Below are 6971 nucleotides of genomic sequence, written 5' to 3'. Positions count from 1 at the left end.
CAGGGTTCAGAAAGAGGTCGTTGAAGAGTTTGTGAAGGCATTAGAGTCATGGAACATTACAACGCAGGGAATGCCTTTCGGCCATTCTAGTCTGTGCCAAGCAATTAATCTGCCTAGTTCCAGCTTCATCTAACGGGACCATAGTCATCCATTCCCTCCCATCCATATACCCATTCAAACTTCTCTGAAATAATGAAAATCGACCCTGCCGCTTGCTCTGGCAGCACAGTCCATATTCTCACCGCCTCCGAGTGAAGACGTTCCCCCTCATCGTTCTCTTAAAGAATAAGTAATGATCTTTCAAGAGTGTCTCGATTTTGAGATTTTCCTGGCGAACAAGGAAGTTGCAAATGTCACCCCACTCTTTAAGAAGGAAGGGAGGTGTTAGAAAGGAAATTATAGAACAGTTAGACAGTGGTTGGATTCCATTAAGAATGATTTTTCGGGGTAATTGGCGCATGTTAAAGTAGGCCACATTCAGCATGGTTTTCTTCAGGGTATATATTGCCTGACAAATCTCTTGGAATTCTTTGACAAACAAGCAGAATAGACAAAGGAGAGGCAGTGGATGTTTTTCTCCTGGATTTTCAGATGGTTTTTAACGACTTGCTGCACATGAGGCTGCCAAACAAGATCACAACTCATGGTATTACAGGAAAGATACTGGCACGGATCGAAGATTGGTTTACCGGCATGAGAGAAAGAGTTAGAACAATGCCAACCTATTCTGTTTGCTACCTGTAACCAATGGAGTTCCACTAGAGTCGGTAATGAGATTATTTATGTTCATGTTAAAATCAACGATTTAAAAGAAAGAGTTATTGGCTTGGTGACCGACTTTGTAGTTACTACGAAGGTAGGTGCCGGATCGGCAGCTTAGAGCAAAGTGGGTGTTTGCAGAAGCACTCAGACCGGTTTGAAGAACAGACAATGAAGTGGCAGATGGAATACAGTGTAGGGACTGCGGTCTGCAGTCAGGTACTCAGGTTCACTCAGCATAATGTTGCACGAACCTTATTAGTAAAACACTCCGACACGATACTGGCTTCGTTTTGTTACAGACAAAATGCCAGTTCGGTGGATAAGTGTGCTGATACTCCTCGCTATCTGTAAAAACTGTGATGAGATCCTGAGGTGCATTCACTATGGACTGTGCCTTTAAAAAGATAGAGCGGGTGTACACCGATTCAGAGAGAGAGAGAGAGAGAGAGAGAGAGAGAGAGAGAGAGAGAGAGCACGGAACAGCTCGTGAGTCGCCATGGTTACGGAAGGGCGGAGCTATATAATGTACAGTTGGTGCTCAGCATGTTTGGGATATATACAAGGTCAGCCGGCTTTTCACAGAGACACACAGAGACACGGAGGACACGGACAGAAATACAGAAGAAATAGACACTGGATGAACTTTCAGTGCCCACGAAAGGCTGGATTTTGCTCGCAGTGTGGAAAAGGGGTGACAGGTGGAATGTTATCGGTGTGTTTAACCTTTGACTGGGTTGATAGCTTTACCGCTTGAAGACGATACGCTTTTGTGTGGTCACAATCGGTAATTTTAACAGGACTTCGGAGTAGAACGGAGCGATCGATAGCATTGGATTATTTGGAAAACAAATCACCTCTCTCTCTCTCCCTCTCTCTCGCTCTCCTCAATTCCACTCAACTTAATATCAATAACTGAACTAACGTCATTCCTATACCATCGTAAAACTGTATCATTTACCACCTAAACTTGAAGAAGTTTGGGGTTTTATATTTACACACTTATATATGCATAAACTCTGCTAACCTGTTTGATTTAACCGGTTTTATATTACTATCTTACGTAGATACTGCTAAATAGTGTTTTGATTGTAACAATACCAGACTCCAGGTGTGTTCCATTTCTGCTGGTTCTTTTAACCCGTTACGGAGCACGTAACAAAACCGTTGCAACCCCTACATCACACCGCATTTCTGTAAACCCCTTTGACCCCTACAGCACTCGGCATCTCTGCAAAACCTCCATCATCCACCCTGGTGCATTCAGACGACAGCAGACCCGAGAAAGATACCGTCGTGTCAGATTGAATGGCTCATAAAACACTGTTGGCCAAAAGAAACTACAGACTGATCAAGGACAAGGGAAAGCAGCCAAATGAGTTCTCTCTGTTTTCCCCCATTTTGTGGATAATGAACTGATTCTTGCACTGGAATAATTTAATCAGAGGAACTGAATGTGGACACAGGAAGCTTCAGGTAATGATCTGCTAAACCTGAGACCATTCTCAAACAAGTCGCCATTTGTTATGTGAAGGGGGTGGACTCTGAACTGATTCTTGACTCTGGGACAATCTAATCAGAGCAATAAACCTGAGACCATGCTCAGAGGAGCAGCTACTTGTTATGTAAAATGCCAGACATATCAAAGAAGCAATCTGTAGTCTCGTTAGACTCTGTCTGGGTTGCCTCATTTAACTGGTTTGGACCAGTCAGGGTGTAAAGATACGAATACACAATGCTCGGGTGGGGAGAGCCACGTACAATATGTTGGTTGTAGCTCTGTACAATGATCAGGAACCAGGTGACCCAGGTAGGTCAGGTGACCTTGAGCCAATGGTTTGGAGATCCAATGGTTCAATTGATGAGGAACAATATAAGATTTCGGAGCTCCAAATATGCCGGGGTGATAACTCTCCAGCGGCCAGAGACCAACCATTGCCGAAAGGTAGGAACACACGGACACGTGGAGATCGGGAACATGAGGATCGGAAGATGATGAGAGGCATTGATCGTGTGGATAGTCAGAGGCTTTTTCTCAGGGCTGAAATGGTTGCCACAAGAGTACACAGGGTGAACGTGCTGCGGAGTCGGTACAGAGGAGATGTCAGGGGTGAGTTATTTTACTTAGAGAGCGGTGAGTGCGTGGAATAGGCTGCCGGCAACAGTGGTGGAGGCGGATACGATTGGGTCTTTTTAAGAGACTTTTGGATAGGTAAATGGAACTTAGTAAAACAGAGGGCTATGGGGAAGCCTAGTCATTTCTAAGGTAGGGACATGTTCCGCACAACTTTGTGGGTCGCAGGGCCTAGATTGTGCTGTAGGTTTTCTAGGTTTCTATGCAATTTCTTGCCAGCGTAGACTCTTTTCACGGGTAATACCTTTTCTCTTCATTGACTGTTCATGGAGTGTCAGGGTTTCCAGCAGGTGCACACAGGAAGAGAGTGTGTAAATCTATGTGTTTTTAGTAGAAATAATCAAAGATGCTTGTTGTTAAATACAGATTTTCTGTATCTCATTGATCATTGTTACAAGGGATGATTCTTGTCACACTGGCGTCCATCATTAACATTGCCCACTAACAGGACGTGCCCTCTACACAGTGTTACCATCGGGAAGGAGATACAGAAGCCTGAAAGCTCAGGCTCAGAGATTCAGGAACAGCTTTTTTCCCCGCTACCACCTGTATCTCAGTTTCGTTTTCTCTATATTTATTTATCCTGCATTTCATTGTACTGCTACCGTAAAGTTAACAATTTCACGACATATGTCTGTGATATTAAATCTGGTTCTGATTCTTTAAATGTACCTTTGAAACCTTTGACTCTGATTCAGATGCGGGGGTGGGGGATGTGTTAGATCGAAATTACATTAGTTGAAAGCCGATCAGAACCTCATGTACTGTGCTGTAATATTCTATGTTCTGTGCTCGATCGAGCGTACCGTGTCTTGCAATAGTTAAGTAAGTCGATTAATTATTTAAAGCTATGACGCCTTGCTTTTCCAGACTACTCTCAATGCGTCGGATAATAAAGTGCAGGAGAATTTTTTTAAAAGAACAATATGCCATAAATATCAATGCCGACCGCTGGATGATCTCGATAGCTTTGCTCGGAAGGGACTCGCCAAGTATTATGTAATGAGGAATTGTTCTCGGTGTTCAGACTACGCTGGTCATGGGGTATGAAGGGAAGTTTCTGGACAAACAGGAACATTGGCGATAGTCAGTATGGGCCAGTGCGTAGTAGGTCATGTCTAATCAATCTCACAGAGCTTTAAGAGGTAGTTACCAGGAATGGTGTGGAAGGCAAGGCAATGGATGCCGTCTAACAGGGACTTCAGCAAGGAATTTCTCAAGGTTCAGTGTGGGAGAATGCTCAAGAAGGTTCAGTCGTTTGGCTTTCACGATGAGGTAGTAAATTAGATTCGCCATTGGGTACGTTAAGGAAGCTAGAATATGGTAATGGATGGTTGCCTCTCTGACGGGGTACCTGTGATAAGTGGAGTGTCCCAGGGATCGTTGCTGTGCCCGTTGTTATTTGTAATCTATATCAACTATCTGGATAATACTGTCGTTAACTTTGCCGACGTATTATTTGCCGATGACACTACCGGTGTAGTTGACAGCGAGGAAGAGTACCGGAGCATGAAGCAGGATCTGGACCAGCTGGAGAGATGGGCTAAAGATGGCCGATCGGATTTAACGCAGACAAGTGTTAGATTTTGCACTTTGAGAGGACCAGCCAGGGTTGGTCAGACACAATGAGAAATAGGGCACTGAGGAGTACGATAGAACAAACGAATCTGGGAATGCAGGTCCATATTCAATGAAAGTTGCGGCACAGTTAGACAGGATCGTAAAAACAGCTTTCCGCACATTGGCCTTCATAGAGCAAAGTACTGAGTACAGGAGTTGGGATGTTATGTTGATGCTATTTACGACTCTATTAAGGCCTAACTTGGAAAAATAATGTGTACGACTTTACTCAACTACCGGCTATTGCCGGGACTGGGCGTTTTGAATAAGAAGGAAAGATTACATATGTCAGCACTTTATTCCCGAGCGTGTAGGGGTATTGAGGGGAGATTTGATAGAGGTATACATCAATATAAGGCGGATGGCGAGTGTAAATGCAAGCAGGCTTTCTCCACTGCTGTTGGGCAAATACAACTAGAGATCTGGGCGAATGGTGAAATGTGAAATATTTAAGGGAAACATGAGGGAAAACGTCTTCACTCAGACAGTGCTGCCAAGGCAAATAGCAATTGTGATTTCGATGTCAACGTTTAAGAGATGATTGGATAAGTACTGGGATATGGATGGCCACGGTCCGGGTGAGGTCGATGGGAGTAGGCAGTTTAAATATTTCCTCACTGACTGGACGGGCTGAAGACCCTGTTTCTGTGCAGTGGTTCCCTATCGGTGTCTGACTGGATGTCTGACAATTTCGTGTCTCACAGCACCGACCAGTCTAGAAAGTCGTTGATCCTGTTTTATCCCTCTGTCCTTGCACAAACTGAAGCATGGAGACTGAGTTAATGGATGGTTACAGCATGAGGAGATGGAAGCTCTGGAACTTGTTTATTCTGTATTCTCCAATTACCTGCGATGGTTTTAAAGGAAGACAAGTGTGAGCCCGGATACTTGCTTTGCCTTCGCTGCGTTTTCAGTTTGTGTAGTTTTGTATGATTCATTTTTAATGATTTCAGAGGGAGAAACGGATTCTACACCGGCCATGTGGATTCAGGGTTAAAGGGATCGAAATATGAGCATATCTACACCAGATACATTAAAACCACGATTTAGAGGTCGATAGGCATTTGGATAAATTGGTGTGTACTTGAACTGGAAATTTGGAATTAGTATTTTGGAAGAATTGTTCTTTTAATGAGCAGCAAAAACTGCAGCTGAACACTTTGAAATGCTGGTTTTAAGTTGTAGGGTTCCACTGGAAAAGATGCTTTGAAGTCATTGTAGCATTTGCCCTGTAATATGTAAATGGCAGGTCAGTTTAGAAATCGCGCTGTTGCAGTCAATAGCTCAGCGATTTGCTTCTGTCGTCAGCCCTAATTCCATACATGATCCTGCTGCTGCTGTGTGGTCAGATTAAATCCGTTATTTCCCTCAGCCCTGTTTCTCGGAGCACTGTGACTGCTGACTCCAACTATAGTTGTGAAGTGTGCCGAAATTTCAACCCTCCTTGCGGAACACGGCTGCCCTCTGTCTTCCAGCCGGAATGCACTCTAATCATCTGCCTTCTGTTAGTAAGCCAATTCTGAACCAACCAGTCACGTTTCCCTGGATCCGTTGCCTCCTGACTTTCTGACTGAGTCCACTATGGGGAAATGATCAAACGCCTGACCAAAATTAAGATGTAACATGTTGACTCGCCGTAGCCAGACTATGTTTCTCCAAATACTTATAAATTCCCTCTACAATAATCGTCTCCAACAGTTTACCCACTACTGACGTAAGACCTGGTCTACAATTCCAAGGAGTATCGTTAATATTTTTCTACAACAAATGAATACAATTTGGCACATTCCAGTCATCTGGTTCCGTGGACAGTGAAGACAGAAATATCCTGTCCAAAAGCTTACCAATCCCTTCACTTGCTTTCCCAAATTACATAGAACATAGAATAGTACAGCACATTACAGGCCCTTCGGCCCGCAATGTTGTGCCAACCCTCAAACCCTGCCTTCCATACAATCCCCCAACTTAAATCTCTCCATATACCTGTCTAGTAGTCTCTTAAATTTGACAAGTGTATCTGCCTTCACCACTGACTCAGACAGTGTATTCCACGCACCAACCACTCTCTGAGTAAAACACCTTCCTTTAATATCCCCCTTGAACTTCCCACCCCTTACCTTAAAGCCATGTCCTCTTGTACTGAGTAGTGGTGCCCTGGGGAAGAGGCGCTGGCTGTCCACTCTGTCAATGCCTCTTAATATCTTGTACACTTCTATCATGTCTCCTCTCATCCTCCTTCTCTCCAAAGTGTAAAGCCCTAGCTCCCTTAATCTCTGATCATAATCCATACTCTCTAAACCAGGCAGCATCCTGGTAAATCTCCTGGAGTATATCCCTTCCGACACCAGGGAATCATGTATCATAATATTTTCCAAGTTTCCAGCGCTTCCTCTTTCTTAGCGTCTGCATGTTCGAGTATATCTGCCTTTTGACGTTGTGTTCACATTGATCAATGTAT

This window comes from Hemitrygon akajei, unplaced genomic scaffold (genome assembly GCF_048418815.1).
Source record: "Hemitrygon akajei unplaced genomic scaffold, sHemAka1.3 Scf000054, whole genome shotgun sequence".
NCBI classification, from domain to species: Eukaryota; Metazoa; Chordata; class Chondrichthyes; order Myliobatiformes; family Dasyatidae; genus Hemitrygon; species Hemitrygon akajei.
The sequence above is the reverse complement of the archived record's forward strand: the minus strand, read 5'-3'. Positions refer to the sequence as shown.